Source organism: Molossus molossus, unplaced genomic scaffold (assembly GCF_014108415.1).
Source record: "Molossus molossus isolate mMolMol1 unplaced genomic scaffold, mMolMol1.p scaffold_m16_p_3, whole genome shotgun sequence".
NCBI lineage: Eukaryota > Metazoa > Chordata > Mammalia > Chiroptera > Molossidae > Molossus > Molossus molossus.
In genome coordinates this window covers 85186449-85211331 of record NW_023425366.1, presented here as the reverse complement: position 1 = coordinate 85211331, position 24883 = coordinate 85186449, and the positions used below count along the sequence as shown (strand labels likewise).

Sequence of the window (24883 nt, the reverse complement as noted above, 5' to 3'; positions counted from 1 at the left end):
TAAATTTAAGCAAGAATGTAAAAGGTGTGTATTTGTAAAACTGTAAGACATTGAAGAAAAAAATTAAAGAAAATACAAATGGACGTATATACCATGCTCATGGATAGGAGAAATTCACATCATTAAAATGTCCATAACACTCAAAGCAATCTACAAATTTAATGCAATTCCTATCAAAATACTAATGGCATTTTTGACATAACTAACACAAATAATCTAAAAATGTATATAAAACCACAAAAGACCAAAAATATCCAAATTAATATTGAGAAAGAAGAACAAAATTGCAGGTATTGTGCTACCTGATATCAAACTATATTACAAGGTTATAGTAATCAAACAGCCTGGTATGGGCATAATGGACACAGAGAGCAATAGAACAGAATAGAAAGCCCAGGAATAAGCCCATGCTTATATAGTCAATTAAGCTGAAGAAAAGGGGCAAAAATATACAATGGAATAAAGATAGTCTCTTCAGTAAATGGTGTGTAGAAAACTGGACAGATATATACAAAAAAGAAAAATAAACTAGCATACTTTCTTGCACCATATACAAAAATAAATTAAAAATGAATTAAACACTCAAATGCAAAACTTAAAATCATAAAGCTCCTATAAAGAAACAGACAGTAAATATTTTGACAACACTCTTAGCAATATTATTTGGATATGTTTCTCAGGCAAGGTAAACAAAAAAAATAAAATAAAATAAACAAATGGGTCTACAGCAAACTAACAAAGTTTTTGCACAGTGAAGGAAACCATCAACAAACAAAAGATAGGAGAAGATATTTGCCAATGATACATCCAAGAAGGGGTTAATATCCAAAATATATAAGGAACTCATATAACATAACACCAAAGAAACAAACAATCCAATTATAAAATTAGGCAGAAAACCTGAATAGACATTTTTCAAATAGGGCATACAGATGGCCCACAGACATATGAAAAGATAGTCAATCACTAATCATCAGGGAAATGCAAATAAAAACCACAATGAAATACAAGCAAACAAAACAGAAACAAACTCATAGATTCAGAGAATAAATTAATGGTTGTCAGATGGTAGGCGGGTTGGGTAAATGAGTGAAAAAGGTGAAAGGGATTAAGAAATATAAATTGCGTCAATGGGGAGAAAAGGATAAACATCTGTAACAAAAATAAATTAATGAAAATAATTTGAAAATATATATAAATTGCCAGTTATAAACATAGTCACAGGGATATAAAGTATAGCATAGGAAATATAGTCAGTAATATTATAATAACTATGTATGGCATCACATGTGCATTAGATTTATTGAGGTGCTCACTTTGTAAGGTATATAAATGTCTAATCACTATGTTGTACTCCTGAAACTAGTATAAGATAGTATGTCCCTGTAATTAAAAAATAAATTTTAAAATGTTTTTTAAAAGTTGTAGAAATGTTAGGTGTAAAAATACATTAAATGTATGCAAACAGATAATAAAAGTGAAAAACAACAATAATATAGCTCTTTGACCAAGATCTCTGCCAGAATTGAGTAACCTGGGTATGTTCACCAGGATGTGCATAGAGACAGCTAGGAAGCCAGCAGAGAGCACATGGATTCTCTGTCTATCCCATTAGCTGAATTTGCCTGGCTCCCTAATTAAAGCTGTATGCACATCCTCAGGCCAGAGAGCTCGTCTCCTGTGTTTTGAGTAATCCAAGGTATGCAGGCCATGCTCAATATTTAATAATGATTAATATTGAATATCACTCCCTGGGCAGTGCTCCCAGTATTGATGATGTCAGTAAGGATTACATCTCACAGAAAAACATGCAGGACACATTTTCTAGCTGGGCCCCAGTTAAAAGCAGAAGAGGAACTAAAGCCTGTTATGCAATAAGTCACGCAGCTTTGGAAAAACTCACAAATATAGTAAAATGCTCACTTGTCCTCTTGTCTTTTGGTGCCTTCTCTCTTCTTTTATTTGGTGTATGTTTAATTCATAGCATAATTATAAACACCAGTACATGTATATTCCAACCCAAGAAATAAAACATTAACAAAAAATGTACAATAGACCTAAGGATAATACATTATCTAACAAGAGAACAAGCACAAAGAGAGCTGGTATGGCCAAACTTCAAGAGCTGACTTTGAAGCTGCTATGCTAAAGGGGGAAACATTTAGTTCCTGGATCTTAAAGACACCTCAGTGAGGGGAGGTACAGATGAGGGATGGTAAGGAGGCTGGGCTGAGACAATACCCACATGAGCTGGAGCAGCATTTCTTTACCAAACAGTGTGAAATTAGTTCAGTCAGTTAATGGCCTCTCTCCAGAAGTAAGCACTATTGTGAATTTTATATTAATTATTCTATTATGGAAACATAAATACACCCACACACATATACATTTTTTCATGATTACTAAGCATTTTTTTTGAGGATTTAAAAAATATTTTATTTTTTATTAATTAATTAATTAATTTTTGTTACAGATGTTTCTCCTTTTCCCCCCACTGATTCCCCCTCCCCTTCTCTTACTGCCCTGTCCCCAGCTTTGTTGTCCATGTCCATTGTTCTTGCATCCAGTTCTGTGGTTTATCTCTCCCCCACCACCTCTCTTCTGGGGATTGTCAGTCTGTACCCCACTTCCACATCTCTGGGACTACCCAATTCCTTAGACTGTTATGTTCATTATATTCCACAAATAAGTGAGATCATATGATATTTATCTTTCTCTGTTTGGCTTGTTTCATTTAGGATAATACTTTCCAGGTCCCTCCATGTCGTCTCAAAGGATAAGAGATCTTTCTTTCTTAAAGCTGCATAGTACTCCACTGTGTATATGTACCACAGCTTTTTTATCCATTCATCTACTGATGGACATTTGGGCTGTTTCCAGATCTTAGCTATTGTAAATAGTGCTACTACGAACATGGGGGTACATATATTCTTTCTGATAGGTGTTTCAGGCTTCTTAGGGTATATTCCTAGAAGTGGGATTACTAAGCATTTTAGAAGAGACACTCTTTCAAAAAAACTTGTAAAGGACATTAACAGCAGGAGTTTTTTGTGGAATAAGGAGGAGGTGTGTGTTTAATGAAAAGTCAAATAAAAATGTTTCAGAGCTCTGTTAGGCATGCTAATAATTGGGAAATGAAACTTTAAGGAACATCATTGCCCCAAGTTCAGTGAAAAGTGAAAATAAAACAAATAAACGATCTATTTATCTGTCAATCAATCATTTATATACATCTATCATCTATCATGTATACATATACACACTCAGGTCTCCTTTGCTTTGGGTTATTTCATTTTATTCATTTTTATTAGCCATTCATATCATGCTGACCTATAGTCCGCCTAGTATCCTTGTACTGATTTTGATCAGATCTAGGTAATGATCCAGATGGGACCAGCAACATTCAGTCCTCACCGTCTTAGTCTGCTCTTCACTGTAGAAAGAGCTGTCTGGATAGGAACACATTCATGGGATCATCCTCGGGACTGCAGACACTTCTTTGTCACCATTATTCCATCATTAATGATCTTTGTTACAAAAAATATATATCAAATGTTAGTATCATTTCTAAAGATTTGTTAATACAAAGTACAACTTCAAAGTGTTTTTGTGAAGCTGAGCATCAGAATGGACCTTTCTTAATAAGCTGGTCCTGGAACTATAAAGTCAGATACTCGCTGATAGCCTCCATAATTAGTTTGAATTTTGGGTTTTGCTGTTGTGAACATCACCGCTCTCCAGTGCCTTTCTTTATTAATGTTCAAATCATCCAGAATGAGATCCATGCTTACGCTGCTGCATCCTAGATGAAAACAGCCATGGTCTATCCATAGCTTCCAAATGGCAACTCCAATTATGTAACAGTAGTGAAGCCTAGTGAATAGAGTACTCTCTCTCTGAACAAACATTGTCTACAATATATTTGTTTCTATTTATCACTATCCTTTTTTTTTTTATCCTTACCTGAGGACATTTTTCCAATTTTTGTTCAGACAGAGTGGAAAGGAGAGAGAGGAAGAGAGAGAGAGAGACAAACATTGATGTGAAAGGGACACATTGAGTGGCTGCCTCCTGCACGACCCAACCAGGGCTGGGAACAAACTTCAACCAAGGTACGTGCCCTTAGCGGGAACCGAACCCGAATCTCTCTGGACTGCAGACCGATGTTCTAACCGCTGAGCCAAACCAGCCAGGGCTATAGGCCATTTAAAACATTTCTTGCTTTATTTTCTCTCCATCAATAACTCTACATATCCAACAATATTTTGTAAGGTAATAGAGTGAGCTTCTTTTCACGTTTAAAATTTCAAGAACCAGATCAAAAAAGCTCAAGTTACTTTTCTTTTAATGGCAAAGAATTCAGAAATGGGTAACGTACCATTTACATGTTGTATACTGTCAAATTCTAGATAAAGATTTAGAGAATCTGTAATAGAGAAATCTATAAATGTTCAGCAGCTCAGTTTGAATTAATAAGGTTTTGTTTGGGATTTGTATGTAATTTTTTCCAAATAAACTTTATGAGAAAAATTCTACCTTCCTGGCTTTCAGTATATATATTATGGGTATATCTGGGTAAGTAAAAACTGTTAATGAGGTTTATACTAAAGCTTTGGTTTTGAGGATTTAAAAAAAAAACAAAAACAACACCTTGCATTACCTTATTTAAACTTCCTTACTTCAATGATTATCATAGTCAAGTTAACCAAAAATATCAAGTTTGTAGGTATCCCGATATTCAGTCAAAGCAGTTTGCATTGAATTTCATTCATTGCCTTAAATGGAGAATGATGGGTGAAATGCATTGGAAGCTCTCTTCCCTTCTCATACCTACCCTCAACAGCCTGGGTATAGCCTGGGTATAGTTTACCCGGCAAACACCTTCCAGAAGAATTGTGAACTGTCAGATTCTAGTCCCTTCTTTTGACTTTTCCTGTGAATTGGTTTATTTGCACTAGGCATGCCTGCTTTTTTCAAGTAGGGTGTGTTAATCATTTGGAGGGCAGATGTGTCTGTCCTCCTGACTCTGAACCCAGCAGTTACAAACCCCCTTCCTCACACCACTCTGATAAAGTATTACTTTCTTAAGTTAGCAGCTGTGTAATACATTTACTCTCCAAGGCAGAAGAGAATAATGTATGTTTTCCTTTCTTGAAATTTACAAATGTAGCTCTTTCCTGCTTGTTCGTACATTTCATTTCATTTGATGGAAGTAGATGGGAGGCTAGGTCTTAAATGTCTTGTAAATGTATCAAGAATAAATCTTTGACAAAATAGATATATTATGTTTGAGATTGTACTAAGATTTTTTTTAGTGATCTAAGTGTTTTAAAGTTAATTGGGAAAGAATTAATAATTTTAGAACATTCACTTTTTGTAGAATATAAAGAAGTCATTGTTTAATCTTCAAGACAACAGCAAAAGTAAATTCTACTTAAACTATAATGATGGTTTAAAGTCAACTCCCAAGGTCCCAAGACTATTTATTTGCTTGGTTATATAACACATTGAAAGACTTTTCCCTAGAAATTATTAATGATTTATGGTCAGCTGAAGACTTTAAAAACAAATAGGTCATAGCATTTTTAACCTCTATCTTTCTATTAATACAAAACATTTTAAACCAGTTGAAATGGGCTGTGTAGTCATTCTGTGATTGAGAAAACCAGTTCAAGGTATTAATTCCAATATATATGCAATCATTCCCAGATGGAAGTTCCTTCACTTAAGAAATCAGGACTATTTAGAATATCAGTAGTCCTTCCAGAATGCCTGATTAGAAATCTTTGTCAATCATATCAAAACCCAAATGGTTCTTTCCAGTTGGAAAGGTCTCATTGAATCTGAGTAGCAGTAGACTTAACCAACTATGAGCAGGTAAGATTTCTTTCAAAAAATGTAACCCTGTACTTAAGCTTGGGATACATAGAAATACAAAGTGTTAGAGTATTTCAGGTTTTGTGCAATTATTGAGCTGATGAGTGATTTACAGTGTTTTTAAAGCTGCCCAGCCAGTGTGGCTCACTTGTTGTGCATCGACTCATGCACCAAGAGGTTGCCAGTTCGACTCCTGATCAGGGCACATGTCCAGGTTGTGGGCCAAACCCCCAGTGGGGGACATACAGGAGGCAGCCAATTGATGTTCCCTCTCATTGATGTTTCTATTTCTCTCTCCCTCTCCCTTTCTCTCTAAAATTAATAAAAAATAATAAAGCTTACACCCAACAAACTTTATATATACTAAAGAAAATAAAAACAAAAATAAACCCCCAAATATTTCACTTAAATAAAAAAAGTGGGAGAATGGGAGGGTGTTTCTGAAATTAGCCTTTTATATTGGCAGCCTGGGTGGAAAGAAGTGCTGCGCAACATTCCCAGAAAACATGTAAATTGCATGCTGTGAGTTTTCAATTAAAAAATGCAATGATGGGACATTATTAGGTGACCTAAGAGATGTGACAAGCATGAGCTGGGGCAGAGAGCTCCACAAACCCCATTTTTGCTAGGGTGAAGAAAACTTTACTTGATTATTGAAATAGAAAGGTAAAGATATTCATATGGGATTGTTAGGTCTTCTTGGTATCAATTAGATATGTCTTTTGACATATAGTTAAAAGCCTGTGTTATACCCTGTGACTGCAACAAGTGGTTAGAGTGTTCTCAGGGCTCAGTGATAGAATGGGCACAGCAGCTCACAGCAACTTTGCTTTAAAGATGATAAATATTCTCTCAGGGGGTGCTTTGGGAATAAAAAGAGTAGCATGCATTTTTTATTAGAAGCCAAGGAAATCTTTCATGCAGGGAATTTGCTGCTCTCGGTGGAGACTAGGCTAACTTATTTATCATTGAGGATTTCCCCTTTTTGAGAGGATGACCATGTAGAGTCTTAAATAAGAGATGCTGACACAAAATCCAAGAGTAAGCATAAATCTACCCATTCCTATGAGATCTATTAGTTTTAGGTCTAATATGATAACTTTTTTTTTTTTTTGCTAGAGGCAGGAGAAGGTGAAGAGGTGAGAGTAAGGAAAAAGTAGACTTTTCTGTTTAAAACTTAGAAACTATTTTCATAAAAATATTCTAATACTGCAACAAACTACTATTTATTAAGCCAGGTGATTTTTTTTGGCTAATGTGACTGAAGGAAATTCAGGGCTCCTGGTAAAATCAGGGCTGGGCAATGTTCACATCAGGTGCTGTCTCACTTTCATAGATTCAATTCAGATGGAGGCATTTAGAGATTTGGGGCAGGATTTAAAACTTTTCTTAGGCTTCAATCGATGTAAATGGATTCAGACATGCAGTAGAACATGGAAAGGCAGAGAGAGAGAAAAAGATGTGTTTTGCAGTTATTCAGAATTGTGATCTTTTACCTCATTGAATACTCACAGCTATTATGAAAAGTTAGCTAGTAGTCTTTACATTTTACAGATGTGAACATGGATGTTCAGTGAAGGACAATAACTTGCCCAAGATCACATATCTTGGGATGCCAGACTACAAAGACCAGTTTTCCTCTGACCTGCACTTTCTTGAAGACTTTCTGCAAACCCGAGATGTACTTAAAAATTTCTTGGGTGTGACATGTGGTTGGAGATACCCTCTGGCCTAAAGCAACCAATCTATATGTAGTATGTTGGTGAAATGGAATTCCTAAATTGATAAACTGGCATGGTCAAAGGTCTGCTTAAAGTTTAGTATATTTGGTTATTATTGTTCTTGATCATTGTCCAACTCTGTATTATAGCCTGATTTCACAGCAGTCTGAAAGGCTGATGGATGGAGACAGCAAAACATACCAATAAAAATGTAAGATATGTATATGAGATTGGACTTTACAGGTAACTATGAACACAGTGGCTACTCACATCAGTGCATGCGAGAAGTGGGCTGTGCCAATATCTCTCATGCTTGTAGGAAGAGAGAATAATCTGACTCAGCATAAGAAGTGGTATTTTTTTTGGGGGGGGGTCAAGCATTTTAATTGGTGCTCAGCACCACAAGCTGCCAAAAAAGCATTACTACATCTCTGTATTTTTAAATGTCTAATTATTCTTTCCTCTTCTGGACTTTCGTTCTTAAATACAGTAAAGTGCTATAGTTTGATTATATTGATTATAACCTGCATTAATCTTGCAAAATAAGCATTAGATTTCAAAAGACCTCATTCGAATCCAGTATAAAGAACAAGCATCCACTCTCGGTCATTCCTGAAACAATATTTCATGCTTTCAATATAGGCACTTTAGAAAACTATAAAGGCCAAACCCTCTCTCTTTATCATTGTGATTAGATATCTAAGTGTCAGTGGCAATTAGCTCCTCAAATCCTTCAGGATTTAACCTTGAAGGAAAGAGCCAAGACCTTACATCAGCAATTTTCAACCAGTGTGCTGTGGCACACCAGTGTGCTGCAAGAATTTTTGAAACATATATCTGACTATTTAGTCAGGGGCACTGACCACTTTTCCCTGTTAAATAAAAAAAATGACAACAACCAACACAACAGTAGCTGTCCAGTGTGAATTACTCAAAAGTTTGTGTGTGTGTGTGCATTTTTTTATCAGATCGGCAAAACATATATTTTAGTGTGCAGCAGAAATTTAGTAATTGTTCACGTGTGACCTGAGATGAAAAAGATTGAGAAGCACTGGCTTACATCATGGAGGGAGGGCACTGAGGAATGTCTCAGGGTACCAGAACCTGAATTGTTTTAGTGATTGGGAGGAGAAGGGCCTTTGGCTAATGTGACTGAAGGAAATTCAGGGCTCCTGGTAAAATCAGGGCTGGGCAATGTTCACATCAGGTGCTGTCTCACTTTCATGGATTCAATTCAGATGGAGGCATTTAGAGATTTGGGGCAGGATTTAAAACTTTTCTTAGGCTTCAATCGATGTAAATGGATTCAGACATGCAGTTGAACATGGAAAGGCAGAGAGAAAAAAGAGCAATCACTCAGAATTCTGAGTCAGCAACAGGGCCACAGTATCCTTTTCCACATGTGGCTAAAACGTATTTTCTCTGGCAAGATCCTACAAGAGGACTTTTTTATACAGAGGAAATGGCCCAGGCATGAAAGTTTTTCTTATATTTATTCAATATTTAAAAAAAAAAAAACACATCAATTTAATGTTTTGGAATGTCTTTTAAATATACAGAGATTGCAATTAGTGACTTATTAACTTCTTCACCTGTATGCTATAAAATGTTACCATGAATGAGTCTCTCAGATAGTTAGCCTCTTGATCCTAGTTTGACATTTTAAAATAGGATTGAAGATCAGCATTAGTCTCAACAATTCAAAGGAGAAATGCTATGGCCCCAAGGAAAATAGTCTCATTGGGTGATAAGCCTGCTCTCTGATTTTCCTTCAGACACCCATATTAAAATGTTTTTCAAATTTTGTGATTGTAAAATCCTTCGGTATTTCTTATCATGAATAGAGTTACTCTGTCCCTTTTGGAGCTGAGTTTAAGTCAGTTAGTGGTGGTAGAAAAATGGCTAGACTTTCCCCATGTACTCATGCTATTATGATCGTATCCGGGCCAAAATGTATTTTATTTATTTATTATTTATTTATTTATTTATTTATTTATTTATTTATTTATTTCCATCACCATTTATCCCCCCTTTACCTACCTGCACCTCCACTACCCGTCCCCACACCCCACAATCACCACACTGTTGTCCATGTCTATGAGTTCTCTCTCTCTCTCTCTCTCTCTCTCTCTCTTTTTTGCTCAATCTCCCTCCCAAACACCCCCACCCTGACAGTGTCAGCCTACTCTCTATCTAGGATTCTTCCTCTGCCTCTACAATTTACAAAAACACCTGGCTACACCCTCCTAGCTTTTAGAATAATCAGCAGAGGCAGTGCGAGTGGTCGCTTAAACTGCTGGCAGTTCTTTTCATTATACTGTGAGCATGTCAAGTCTACCTCTCTTTCTCCTTGGCTGCAAACGTCTTAATTTCGGTCTAAATTGGGATTAGTGGCCTGACAGCAAAGAAAGTAAAAATTAAGGGCATTCCCTGATTGAGGTATTCATCTTTTTACCTAGTCTCTTTTTCTCCCATAAAAGAGACACTGTAATGTTGCTATAAATTGGCTGAATGTTTTGTGTCCATGTTAATCCTTGCAGAAAAATGATGCCCGGGACTTCAATTTCCAGAATATAGCTTCACTGCCTGTGCAGCTGTTTCATAATAAACAACTTACTATAGTGAAGTATATTTTTAGACTACTTTCTTTAACTAATACACTTTAAACTGATAAGAACAGATACTACACTTGATCTTAGCCAAAAGGCCAAGAAGCGATTAACTAATACACTTTAGAGTGTTGTTTATTTGGGAATTTATGAGTAAGAAATGAGTTTTCAAATGCTGATCTCTTGGAGAAACTCTATAGGAAAACTGGGGATCTCTCATCTGCCTACATTCACCTGGCTATAACTATTTCCAGAAATTAATGACTGTTCACTTCCACCTTCCAAACATTCTTTGCTAGTTCCCCTCACAAGGAAGTGGATGCCAGGAAATATTGTTCCAAGTCTCAGCAGGAGTGACAGTGGTTCCAGGCTAACAGGAGTTCATCAATTAAGGTTTCAAACTATGTCAGTGCTGCTGTCAAAAATCACCCAGCAACCACTGCACACTAAAACAAATATGCAACAGGAAGGATTCTAGGCACCAGCATCTCCTACACCTCTGAGCAACCTGGTCTCCCTCACGCCCGATAGCTGTGACCACATGCACATACAGAATACTGGGATCCCAGGTCTCTTTGGCAGCCCTCAAGTGTGGCACTGGAGAGGACCCCTTGGTGAGAAGGAAAGGATACCTTTAAAGCCTGTACACCAGGAGCTAGGTAGAAAATATCAGATGAGCATTTCCATGTATATATTTTATGTCTGGTGTATGTTAGTGTGCCTAGACATAAGCCTATATCCTGGCATGTAGAAGGTGCCTAATACATTTGTGAAATAAATAAATAAAAAATAGGATTGCCTTGACACTTCTTAGCTTACTATATGTTTCTGCTCTTTCTATATTTGCTACAAAGCATGGTTTTTTTTCTTTGAATATATATATATATATATATATATATATTTTTTTTTTTTTTTTTTTCTTCCAGAAATGCTGATCATGTTCCCCTCGGCTTCCCCTGGTTATCTTTTCCCGCCGTCTGTGTTCACTGCTTGCTCTTTCTTTAATAATTCGGTCTGAAATGAATGAAAAACCAAAGTATTGCCCAATACATTAGATCCACAAACTTCTGTGCAAGGACTTTATGCCACCAGGTTCAGCTGTTAAGCAGACTCTGTTCTTCATCCTGATTTTGGGGAAAGTTGAGAAGAATGAATTTACTGGCTGAATGGACTCTGGGGAAATAGGGCAGCATTGCCAACATATGGCTGCACGTTGTATTTTCTAGTATCCATCTTTCTTTCCCCCATTGCTATTAGCAAACTTCCTAGTATTTAAAGCAGGACTGTGTAAGGGTATTGATCCCCAAGCAGGGTATTGATCTTAGCGAACATCACTGACACCATCTGCATCTGTACTGAGATGTCCCTTCCAAATAGATGTTCTTCTCCAATGCGTGCTCTTGCTCCCTGTTATAATCACAAAATCTCTGGAGCTGGAAAATCTGTACCATATCATAGCTCTGTTAGCTGCTAAGCATAGGGTTATGGGTCAGTTCACCCAAGCTTTATGAGGATCGTGTCCCTTAAAAAATGCCAACTTAGCTGGATTGTTGTGAAAATAAAATGAGATAAGTAAGATATTTAAAATGTCTAACCCACTGTGAAACACAGTCGATATTCAACTTATGACAGCTAATTTTAACACCATCAGTGGCACTGCACCCACAAAGTTATTGTTAATCCAACAGAAAACACACCCTTCTGTCCATTATTTTCATGGAGCAGATCCTATTTTTCCTGAGAAACATTCTGAGTCTTTCCATCCCTTTCTCCATGTCTTTCTCGTAGCCTCATCACTGTCCCATGGGCTTGTAACATTGCTTCCTTCTCCCAGGCTTCCTGACTTCAGTTCATTTTCCACAATGATGGTAGAATTTGCTCCTAAAAATAAGCCTGATGAGCACTCTTTTCTTGCACTACACCTTTTGTTTGGCTCTCTATTACTTAGTTAAACTGCTTTATTTTTTATAAGTCTCCTCCAAGACTTTTATTTCCTGATATGAATCACGAATCTCTAAGATGGGGACAGATGTCACAGTTTTACTAAAGTATTGTTCCACTGAACACTATTTTTTAACAGAGCACTGTTGGGAACCGATTACACAGGAACGCACAGGGCGATGCTGCCTCCAGTGGCAAGTCCAAACTTCCCAGCACAAATGCACAAAATCTGCTGGGAATCCCGCTCTTCAATCTCAGCTTCCTCTAGCTCCACACTCACTTTTTGTTACAAACCTACTGTTCTCACATAACAGTCTTTGTAGCTTTGTCTCTCCTTTGTAGACAATATTACTGGCCTCTCAACACTCATTTCAAATCTTCTGCCATACTTCACATGCTATTCAATCTGCTCAACTTGATGACCTACTGGTGTTTTAAGAAACAGCTTCAGTGTTATTTTCTCTGAAGCTCATTCATTCTTCTATCTCCTGAGCAATGTGGAGACTTTGGGAGCTTATACAGAAGAAGAACTGTGTCATACCACTCATAATTTTGTCACAATGCTATGTAACACTGTCTCCCTCATTAAAAATAAACTCCACATGGGCAGGTATGATCAGGTTTCATTCATTTTGTAGCTCCTTTTCTAATTCATACACACACACACACACACACACGCATATGTTTATGCATATGCGTGTGTGTGTATAGTGTGTAATTAATGTTTACTAAAATATTTGTTAAATATGCCACAGCTAGAAAGGTATGTCACACACACACACACCCCCCCCACACACACACATACACACACACACAGTCACCACCAAATGGTGTGGTTAATGATTTTTATCTTCAGGAAAGCAAGCAATTACTTCACAGGATCATTATTCTTTGGAAATCCCTGATTTCTCTATTCCCAATCATACACATCTTATAAACTATACTCTTTGGTGACCATGATCTCTCTAAACTCACTGTGGACTATTCTGCTGAACAAGGACATGATTCTTATATTTTGTTCCAAAGTCAATAGAAAACCATTCTCAGTTGACACTTAAGGTTCTTCTTGAGCTTCCCCAGGGGCAACTCTGATGCAAAAATGCAAAAGAAACCTCAGGTCACTTTTTTGAAAACCTAGTTTGCCATTATTCATTGATGACCTTCAAACAAATGCCTGCTCCTCTCTCAGACACTCAATAATGATTTCAATAGAAGAGCATCTCTGTCACATTATACACCTCTCTGTGAACAGCATCCAGGTACAGTCATTACAACTGTTTTATGAATGTGCTAGAGAAAGGGCAGGCTGCCCAAGATGCATCCTCACGATTGCTCGAAACAACACCCCAGACATAAAAAGAAAGAATCCCTCGCAGATTGCAATGTGTACAATTTTGTCTGTTTTGCACATCCTCTGCAGCTGTGCTTCATGATGCTATATTTAAGCAAAATATCTGTACTAGAATGAGTCACTAGCAGAGGAAATTTGGGAGGTTATTTTAAGGAGTTGGCTGCCGTAGTTGACAAGATTCTCTCTATCCAGGGTGAACTCTGCCTATCTTATAGTCAATGGGAAGTGGCATGAAACTACTTGCTGGAATTTATCCTTTTATGCATTGTAAGATTTATTCAGAAATTAGCAAACCCTCATTTTCTTTAGAAAGGGATTAGTGTCACTTTGTGCTGATTCTCTTAGAGTCACACCTGCCATAAAGTTGGGACTTTAACAGTTAAGAGAAGCTTTTGCAAAGGTGTATGTGGCAACCCAGTACTTCTTTCCGTATACTCCTCCTTCCTCATTCGGAGGAAGGTGATGGTTAAACTGTAATTAATGGAGAGACATTTATGCAGCTGAAATGTACACGACCAATCACTTATCAGTAGAATGCACATCCAAATTTCAGAGGCACCACCAATTTCTCATTGTCAGACAGAAGGAATATGTTAGACAAACTCTGCCTAACAAAGAAAGAAAATAAAATATCACATGAATTTACTGACTGACGAAGAGAGAAATGTGAAACATAATGACTACCCAAGGGAAAAAATTCTTTAGGTTGTTATAAAATGCTTTGTTTCCAAAGATATGTAAAAGCAACACCTTATGAATAAGTCTTCCATTTGGAGCTCAGTGAAATCTCTGGAATAGGAGAGGCAAAACTATATTATCTAATCTCACAATGCGTGGTCTTCTCAAGGAAGTGTCTACAGTGTGCCCGCAGAGTTCAGCCGCTCCATTAACACCTTCTCTGAAAAGCACTATCATATTTTTCCGGAAACCAGTGAAGCTTAGATTTGTCCAAATCTATTTGCCAATTACACACATCAAATATTTGTATATTCCTGAAAATAGAGATGCTGATTACATTTCATATCTTTCTCATACATGTTGAGTATTTTAGCCAATTTTTAAAATTCCATCCAAGCCATTTCCCAAAATTTACCTCTAGTGTGGAACAACTTCTTGTCTCCAACTTGCTTATTTGTCTTTCTGAAAATTCTACTTGGAATACATGTTTACCTAGTTTATAAGTTAATCTGTGCTAGATTTATGTTTCTTTAATGGTTGTTCCTCATATTTTGTTTCTTTTTCTAAAATAAACTCTTTTATATTAGAATGATTTTGGATTTATAGAAAAGTTGTGAAGATAGTAAAGAGAGTCCCATGTACTCCCCTCTCAGACTCCCCTATAATTAGCATCTTACATAAATACAGTATATTGGCCAAAATTAATAAGTCCGTTTGATGGACACATATAGAAATATTTATAGATATGTTTGATCACCTGGCTGAAGTAGTGTTTGTAGGGTGTCCCCATAGTAAAGTTCCATTTCATCCTCCTCCACCTCCTCCCTTGAGAAGGAAATCACTAGGTACAGACTACACTTAACGAGTAGGAAGTTATGCTCTATCTCCTTGAGGGTGTAATAACTACATAATTTCTTTGAAATACGTTTTTTGCTAGAGATTTTTGCCTATTCTTCCCTATTAATTTATTTATGAATATAGTCTGCATGATATTACAATGGTGAACTTGATACTATGAATTTCTAAATATCCATTAAACTTTACAGGACAAAAAGTGAATCTGAGTGTATACAGTTAAAAAAAATACAATTAAAGAGGCTAGAAGAGTATAGGATGAGTAAATACCGTGATAACAAAATACCCTACATGTATAGGGAATTAAACAATTAAAGTAAATGGATGGCTGATGATAGGAGTCAGGTTTCTCACTACTGGAGTGGAGGTTACAAACAAGGAAAAAAGGCTAGAGTGTCCCATGTAACCGTGAATTAGAATTGGAGAAAGTGTGAACTTATATTTAGCTTAATATAGATACAGATGGACACATAAAGAAATATTTATAGATATGTTTATACAGAGTTAGAAGACACAAATATTTCTTGCTTTGTCTGCTGAGGGGGGTTATAAAAATGACACCTGTCACAGTTCTCACCCAGTTCTTGTTTTCTAGTATTATTCCCCAATAAAAGAACCAGGTCTCCTAGAGGAAAGGGATCATTCTAATGTTAGGTAGGAGATGAACTTGGGATGAATCTGGGGTACCTTGTAGGGCCAAAAAATAAGAAAATGCTCAAAACAAAATCACTAAAATGGGAGTGTATCAAAGATGGCCCACTAAAGAAACTCCCAATGACTAACCTGAAAAAATATAAGCCAAAAAAAAAAGTATTTGGTTATGAGTTCCTTTGGTAAATGCAATTTTACTAACAAGTTATTCTGAATGAATCATATAGTTTCTTTCTCTATGATTCCTACAAAAGCGACAATTTAGGATAGGGGTAATAAGCAAATATTCTGGAATTGGATTGACCAAGCATAATTTATGGCTCCAGTTCTTATGTATTACCCTGGAAAAATTGCTTAATCTATCTTATTTCAATTTTTTCATCAAAATATTGGTTAATGAGAAAATATATGAAATGCTAGTCTATACTATGGACACTTTTTAAATATAAACTATCATGAAAATATTAGAGTATGCACTCATTAAAATTAGGTCTTTTCATTGCTTAAACAACAAGTCATTTCTTCCTAATTTTGGGTGCAATGTTTTCAAAGTGTATAGAATTTATTATAGAGAGAACAAATTAACTTGCTAAAATTCATTTATACATACAAAATGTCACTTTTGCATATTTACAATTCCCACTAATAGATTTCTAGACAAGCTCTGAAATAGTTGTTATGACTTGCTTTGATTTGTACAAATGATTAAATTGCATATTTGATGTTAATGTGGTTGCTTATTCTAAATGTAGTGAGGTAGCTTTGGGCTATGATTATCTAGTGTCACAATTGACCAATTCTGTTATTTATGTGAAATTTCTTAGAATGTTTATTTGATGTTCGGTAGATAAAATAATTAAAAATTGAGTGAAATTTAAAGCAACCAAGCAGAAACCACTTGTGTTCAACTTAAATTAACTCAGTTAGACATCCTAGAATAGCCAGTACTGTCCCTAAGTGGTAGTACCAAGGAGTAGCTGGTAGAAGTGGTGTGATGGGGTGAGTCACTGGCCTGGCCTTATTAGGGTTCAAAGCACCCTCCCGAGCCCAGAGCATTCCCCCCATTCTTTAACATGGACATTAATATTTTTTAAAACTTATATGAAGTGTTAAGCAAATGTTCTTGAATAACACTCCCTTTCATCCCACCCAAAACCACATTGCATTCCCTAAATCCCTTTGTTTCAGAAATTCTGGAAACAATACTGGTGTTGATAGAGACAGGCATATTTCTGAGTCTATATACAAGGTTTGATAAAACAATCATAAACTCACTACTGTGAACAATGATGTTAATATAGTTAATACACAATAATGTTAATATAGTTAATCCAAATGTTAAACTAACATCAAGTTTCCTTGAATACTTTAATTCCCATGATGTCAGTGCCCCAATGAGTTCTTCTTCTTTCCTTTGCTAGGGTAATGCTACTCCTTTTTAATTCATTTGAGGTTGTATTTTCACTTTGGTGTATGCTTCTTTAGAGCTGTGAACAGAAAAATCACCATGCTATGCCTTTAGTTTTGAGAAGTGCCCCAGAACTGGAGAGGCTAAGTAATGGGGTGCTGGTATAGGAATAGTCTTATTCAGACAGGGGTGGGAGTGTCTGGCCCACAAGCCATGTAAGGCCTGCGAAATCAATACAAGCTCACATCATACACCTCACCAAATTAGCCTGACCAAATATAGCAGGCTAACTTTTAAGTTGATAGTTTTGTACGGCCTGCAAGTGTTGTTATCAATATCCAAATGGTCCTTGGCAGAAAAAAAGGTTCCCTACCTCTGGTAGAATGTGATCAAATCATTGTTGTGGATGAAGTTGCACAAGAGCAGTGTGGGTCTCAACCATCTTTCAATGATAATAGAGAATCTACTGCTTGTATCATTGACTCCTCCAAGGTGCTTAGTGATACCTGGCACTCTAAATTGGCTTTAATTTGTGGGGTCTGAATAAAATGTCCCATTCTTGATTGACTGCATAAATCAATACTGTATCTTTTTCCATAATCCATTGATTGATCTCATGTAAATTACCTTCTCAGCTCAATGAGGTTGGGGATCTTCTAAAACCTGATATACGCCAGATTTTTAAGAAGTGTATGTTGAAATTACATAATTTCTTCAGGCATGTTATATAGCTGGTGGCTGAAGATTTGAAATGTAAAAGTCAGGATGTTTGCTAACTTCTCTTTGCTCTGTCTTTGAATTATACTGCTTCCTTGTAAAGTAGAGAAAAATAAGGGGATAAACATATGTCATCTTTACTGGGACTATGATAAGTGTATTCATCAATTCCTTGTCTTTTGAGTGATATCAAAATATAAGCAAGGTAGAAGAAACTAGGAATAATGACATGTAGGCTGCAAATATAAATGGTTTCCTGACAACTGGGGGTATAGGGACAAGCAGTTACTGTAAATCAACTAAATAATTATAAGTGATTCCAGCCTGGGTAGCATAGCATCACTGAATCTGCTCCAGGGGGCCTAGCATCTTTTACTTATTTTTCTGTGCAGAAAAGACGGCTTTGCTGCTGTAAGTGTTGATCAGGTAAGAAATCTTATATATTTACCTTCACAGTCAGAGTACCTATCATATACACTTCCTGGGGAATAGTAAACCATACTAACAAAATCTGGCTCTGTATTTTATTGATAGTGAAAAATTTCCCATCACTCACAGACATGCAATTTGACATATTATAAAAATTTCCCAGTATCATCTCACACATGGACTGTTTTTTAAGCGTCCTGAATATGTCTGGCCCTTCCCTGATTCAGTTCTGCACATAGCTGTGAAAACTTGCCTTCTAAAAATACAGCTTTTTCCGGTGGTACATATACACAATGGAGTACTATGCAGCTGTAAGAAAGAAAGATCTCTTATCCATTGAGATGACATGGAGGGACCTGGAAAGTATTATCCTTAGTGAAACAAGCCAAACAAAGAAAGACAAGTATCATAAGATCACACTTATTTGTGGAATATAATGAACATAACAGTCTGAGAAATGGGGTAGTCCCAGAGACGTGGGGTACAGACTGACAATCCCCAGAAGAGGAGGTGTTGGGGGAGAGATAAACCACAGAACTTATATGCATGGATGCATGAACAATGGACATGGACAACAAAGCTGCGGACAGGGCAGTGAGGGAGGGGGAGGGGGAATCAGTGGGGGAAAAAGGAGCAAAGTCTATAACAAAAATAAATAAATTAATTAAAAATAATAATAATAAATAAATAAATAAATAAATAAATAAAAAAAAATACAGCTTTTCCAAAGGTTGGTCCTGCTTTAAACACACACACACACACACACACACACACACACACACACACACAATTCACTCATCCTCTATTGCCTACAGAACAAAGCTAACTTGCTTAGTCTGGCACTCATGACCTAAAGCAAACTTGGTATTATGCAGATCTTGGTTGAAATTCTGACACTGCGTTAATTAGATGGCCTGAAGTAAGTGCAGCCACCTCCACTAGACTCGGTGTCCTCAACAATAAAGTGAAAATAATTCCCACCTCTCAGGATTGCTAAAAAATTCACTATATAATAACTTTAATAGTTTATCCAGATGTATTGAAGTCATGACTCAGTATCTGACACATAGTAAACTCTCAGTGAACATTGCTATCTTTTGTTGGTGTAAATCCTCACCCAAGGATATTTTTCCATTGATTTGTAGAAAGAGTGGAAGGGAGAGAGGGAGGGGAGGTGAGGGAGGGAGTAAAAAAGAGAGAGAGAGAGGGAGAGACAGACATTGATGTGAGAGAGACACATCGATTAGTTGCCTCCTATATAGCCTCCGTGATCCGGGCTAGGAATCAAACCCGCAACCCATGTACATGACATTGATTGGGAATCAAACTCATGACCCTTCTGTAGCCTCACTCAAACACTTGTTCTTAACCTACCTTTTACTGTTATCCTATATTAATATATCATTTAGTTTTCTAATCTATTTATTGTCCATTTTACTCTCTTAAGTCTTTATTTTATTCATGATCATATGCAAGTATAAATATTTCTGCATGAACTAAGATCTGATGATATTTGGTAACATTAACCTAATTTAAATGTGCTTTAAAAAACAAATTCAAACAAAGAACAAAGAAGATATTGACCCCATATAAATAGTCTGGGAAAGATCAAGGAAAGGTGACAGAAACCAGGGCCAGGAAGGGTGGGTGGACGCTCTCTGGCTCCGGCTCTGAGCTGCCTCAGAGCACCTTTTCCATGCTCTATAACAGGGGCCGCCACAGGCAGCTCCAGGTTCTCATCTTCTCCCCTTTGCCACATGAGAAAAGGGCTCTTTTTAGTTTACTCAACATACCAGTGAGAAAAGCTGATATGTGCATATTCCCAAGCCAATGAGTACTTTCAACAGAATGGACTACAATGACTGTCTCAACATAATTCAGATGTCCTGACTCCATGTGGCTGGGAAAAGAGAGGAGATCCAAGAAGACGGTAGTTTTCTCAGGAACTACATATTATAGTGGGGAGAATGAGTGAACACATTTTACAGAATAAAGAGTGTGCAGTTTCAGAATAAGATGTGAGTGCTTAGGGGAGAAAAAAGCAAAACAGTGAACATCCCTAAATCAATTATAAACTTAACCACAACTATCAATTGGAACAGATTTGCAGAGCTCAATTTTGGTAGATCACATAGATAATCCAAAAGAGTCTTATTTGAGTAATAAACTTATGTCACTCTTATTTTAGAATTAACCTAAGTCACTGGACTTTAGGTTATTATTATTTTTTTAATCCCAGAGGGTTCAAGCTTGGGTTCTAGGTTACTAGGTTATGTTGCTTACTTGCTATTTCAGTATATAATATACTGAAATATAAATATCTAGGAATGGTAAAATCACCTATAGCATCTGCTGCCTACAAATTAGATTGTATTTATGAACATGCTTTACATTTTTAGGCATTTATGTCACAAAGTATAGTCTGTCAATCTGTTATAAAATGATTACTGCTTTTATCCAACTCTTAAAAAAGCAGCTGAATATACATTTTTCTCATTTTAGATTAATTACCTAACATAGAATTATGGTTTCCTTAGAGACCCTCAAACAACTGATATTATTATTAATCACTCATATTTATCATTAACGTGATAAAAAGAGTTTGAACACATTAGAAGAAATCTGTCTTTAAGTAGAAATGTGTTAATGTCACTAATTAAGATTAGAAAGGGTGTATATGTGTCAGCCAACATAGTTATAAGCCAGGTGGAAAGGGTTAAGGGTTCCTACAGGTGAACCTTGGCCCTGGAAACTGAGGAGACCTGTGGTAAGCAGCCTCCAAGAAGGCCCCCAGTTACCCTGGACTTTTGGTATGGATGCCTATGTGTAACTCTTCCTGTTGAATGTAAGCCAGACTCACGGATTTGAGTAATTTGTAACTAATTGAATTCAACCAAAGAGATATGATGCCTCTTCTTAAATTGGGTCATAAAAAGACTGTGACTTCCATCTTGGGTAACCTCTCTCTTCTTTCTTCTCTCTCTCTCCCTCCCTGCTTCCCTCTCTCTGTTTCTTTTTCTCATCACAAGCTTCCATGTCATGAAGATCCTCAAGCAGCCTAAGAGGAGGCCCTTATGTCAGAAACCAAGGCCTGGAAGCAACTATGTAAGCTTGAAAACAGACTCCCCCTCCCCCACCCCGCCATGGTCAGCTGAACATTTAAATGTGGCTTCAACCCCTGCCAGCAGGTTGATTACAACCTCACAAGAGAGCTTGAGCCAGAGGCTTTCAGCTACGTCACATTCAGATTCTTGAACCACAGAAGCTGTGAGACAGTATTTATTGTTTTAAGTGGTAGATTTTGAGGTCACTTGTATACAGCAATTGATAACCAATATAATAACAGCAGTGGAAATTTTGACTGTCTAGTAATGTGGATTGTACTACAGCCTGCCACAGAGGAAAAACTACAATAACAAATACTAACTAGATTGTATTTATGAAAAGCTTACCAGTGAAAGCCAACTTAGGGATCTTTCTCTTTGAACTGCCTCTACCACAGTTATCTTTTCTTGTTGAGAACCGACCTGGTCTCTCAGACAAAAATAAAGCCGTTAGCCCACAGCTCTGACTTAACATTTGATCATAGTACCTCTGGACTACTTTGACAACAACATGGTAACAGTATAAGATTTTCAAAAACATTTTTTCATGCAAAATTAACATTAATTAGTACCATGCAAAATTAAGTGAAATATAAAAGGATATATCCATTATACCCTCAGTCCTCAAACAAGCAACATCATTTTATTTAAACATTATTTCTTACTTTTTGTGAATATATTTGCAGTTTTTGTTTTGACATAATTATAATCACATTTTAGATCTAACTTTGTGTTCTGCTGAATACTAAATATGATAGTCTTAAGCCTTTTACGTGACTTTTAAAGAGAACAGTTTTTCTTATTTTTAAAATTTTTTATAATTTTTTTCTATTACAGTTTATATCTAGTAATATTTTGTATTAGTTACAGGTATATAGTAGAGTGGTTAGACAATTGTACCTTACTTACAAAGTGTTCCTCTCAATGTTTCAAGTACCCACCTGGCACCATACATAGTTATTACAATGTTATTGGCTATATTTCTTATGCTGTACTTTACATCTCCGTGACTATTTTATAACTTCTAATCTCACTTCTCAATCCCTTCACTTTTTCACCAGTCCTCCAGAAAATAACATGGTTTATTGATGTTATAATTTTTATAATAACTTCTGTTCAGATGTTATAAGAAATTTCAGATATTTCAAACAATTTACTATTAAAAATAATACTTATAAACATTCTGATTTTTTAATTTTATTTTTGTTTATTTTAGATTTCTAAAGCAAAATTGAAGGTCAAAAGGTAAAAATCTTCTTTTAATAACTTTTACCCAAAAAATATGTTTTTAAGAGTTAAAGCAACCCACCTTCCCTTCAGCTTTAATTTTCTATTTTCTTCTTAATCAATAGAAGTAACTCAATGTAACTTAAGAGATCATGTCTTTCAAAAAAGTCCTAGGGGACCATTTAAAAAAACTGTTGAAGGTCTGAGAACCATTTTAAAGACATAGCTTTGCTGGTAAATAGTGTTACTACTTTTGTGTATGTGTGTGCGTGTGTGCGTGTGTGTGTGTGTGTGTATGTATTCTTCCTACAAGCATCATCTTATTTCTACTTCATTGACAGCTCTTCCTGGAGTTGTAGCCAGAATCCTGCTTTGCATATTTTCAAAGATATCAGTGAACTAATATTCTAAGAAGTTCAATTTATTAAGACACAGCAGGAAGATTCCCCGACAATTTTAGAAGAATTGTGATGGGGTGACCTTATTCTATCAAAATATTTCCATCAAGGACTTCCACGTTCTCCTTAATTTCACCCAAATTACTTAAGTCAGTTTTGCTGAAATAGCATTTGTTTGTAATAAAATTTATCCTTTTCATTAAGTATAAAGTAAAATGAAATTTGACAATTGTGTCTGCCACCACAAGGAAATTTTAGAAAATTCTCATCACCCCAGAAAGTTCCCTTATAACACGCTGTAGATGATTCTCTCCTTTCCCACTCAGCCTCTGGCAACCAGAAATCTGACTTCTGACAGTATACAGTAGCCTCTTCTAGAATGTCATGTAAATGGAATCATGTAGGCTTTTGTATCTAGCGTCTCTCACTCAGCATAACGCTTCTGAGAGTCAAACATTTTATGGTATGTGTAATAGTTTGCTCCTTTTTATTTCTGAGGGTTATTCTACTCTATGAATATAACACAATTTGTGTATCAATTTACTAGCTAATTTACATTTTGGTTGTTTCTAGTTTGCAGATGTTGTGACAAAAGCTGCCATAAATATCCACATATTTGTCTGTGGGTGGGCATACTTATTTTATTTCTCTTAGTTATATCTACACATGAAAATGCTGAATCTGTGAAAAGTGTTATTTAAATTGATAAGAAATTATATTGCTTGGCCAGTGTGGCTCAGTGGATTGATGTCATTCTGTGGACTGAGAGGTCCCAGTTTAATTCCTGGTCAGCCCAGGTTGCTGGCTCAATCCCCAGTAGGGGGCGTGCAGGAGGCAGCTGATGTTTCTTACATGGATATTTCTATCTTTCTCTCCCCTCCAATTTATTTTTTTATCCTCACCCGAGGACATTTTTTCATTTTTTTTGTTCAGATAGAGCGGGAGGGAGAGAGAGAGAGAGAAATATCGACGTGAAAGGGATACATCGAGTGGCTGCCACCTGCATGACTCAACCAGGGCCGGGGACAAACTGCAACTGAGGTACTCGCCCTTCGCGGGAACGGAACCCTGGTCTCTCTGGACTGCAGGCCCACGCTCTAACCACTGAGCCAAACCGGCCAGGGCTTCCCCTTCAATTTCTCCAAAAAAATTAATAACATATTTTAAAATAAATAAATTTAGAAGAAATTATAAATATTCTCTACCATTATTTCTTTAAACATTTATTCTGCCTGGTTCTCTCTTGCTTCTCCCTTTAGGACTCTGATTAGTCTTATATTAGGCTGTTTGATATTGCCTACAACTGTTAGCTACTACAACTTGTTTCATATTTTCACTCTTTGATTCCTCACCTTTTCCATTTGTATAGTTTTGGTTGACTGGTCTTCAAGGTCACTAATTTCTTACCCTTTTGTTCTTTGCAAATAAGCTCACTGAAAACATTCTCTCAACTTCTGACATTTCTGTTTGATTAATTTTTATAATTTCCATGTCAGTGCTGAAATTCTTTATCTGTTCATGCATGTTTTCTAGCTTTTGCACTCTTTCATATAACTTAATAACTGGTTGTTTTAATGTTCCCTTTAAATAATCCCAACCAAGGGATTTTTCTTTGGGTCTGTTTTTGTTAACTTGATCATATAATAGTGGATTTTTGCACCTAAATTTTTGTGGCTCTCATTTAAAAAATTTAAACTCTGTCCATTGTATATAGGACAGCAGAGACATAAATTATTAAGATTTAAACTTAAAAATGGCCATACCTCTTCATCAGATTGTTAGAGTATGTTAGGGGATTAAGTTAATAAATCAGCCCTGGCCAGTTTGGCTCAGCAGTCGGAGCGTCGGCCTGCGGACCAGAGAGTCCCGGGTTCGGTTCCTGCTAGAGACACGTACCAAAAAAAAAAAAAGTCAATA

General features: G+C 36.4%; 1 non-coding gene across 1 annotated transcript; it reads right to left on the bottom strand.

Annotated features, from left to right (window-relative positions):
• Nucleotides 1–10125: 10125 nt before the first annotated feature.
• On the bottom strand, nucleotides 10126–10317 carry LOC118643080. The gene has a single exon (XR_004961956.1). It is a non-coding gene; the product is annotated as a U2 spliceosomal RNA (small nuclear RNA).
• Between the last annotated feature and the right edge of the window lie 14566 nt (nucleotides 10318–24883).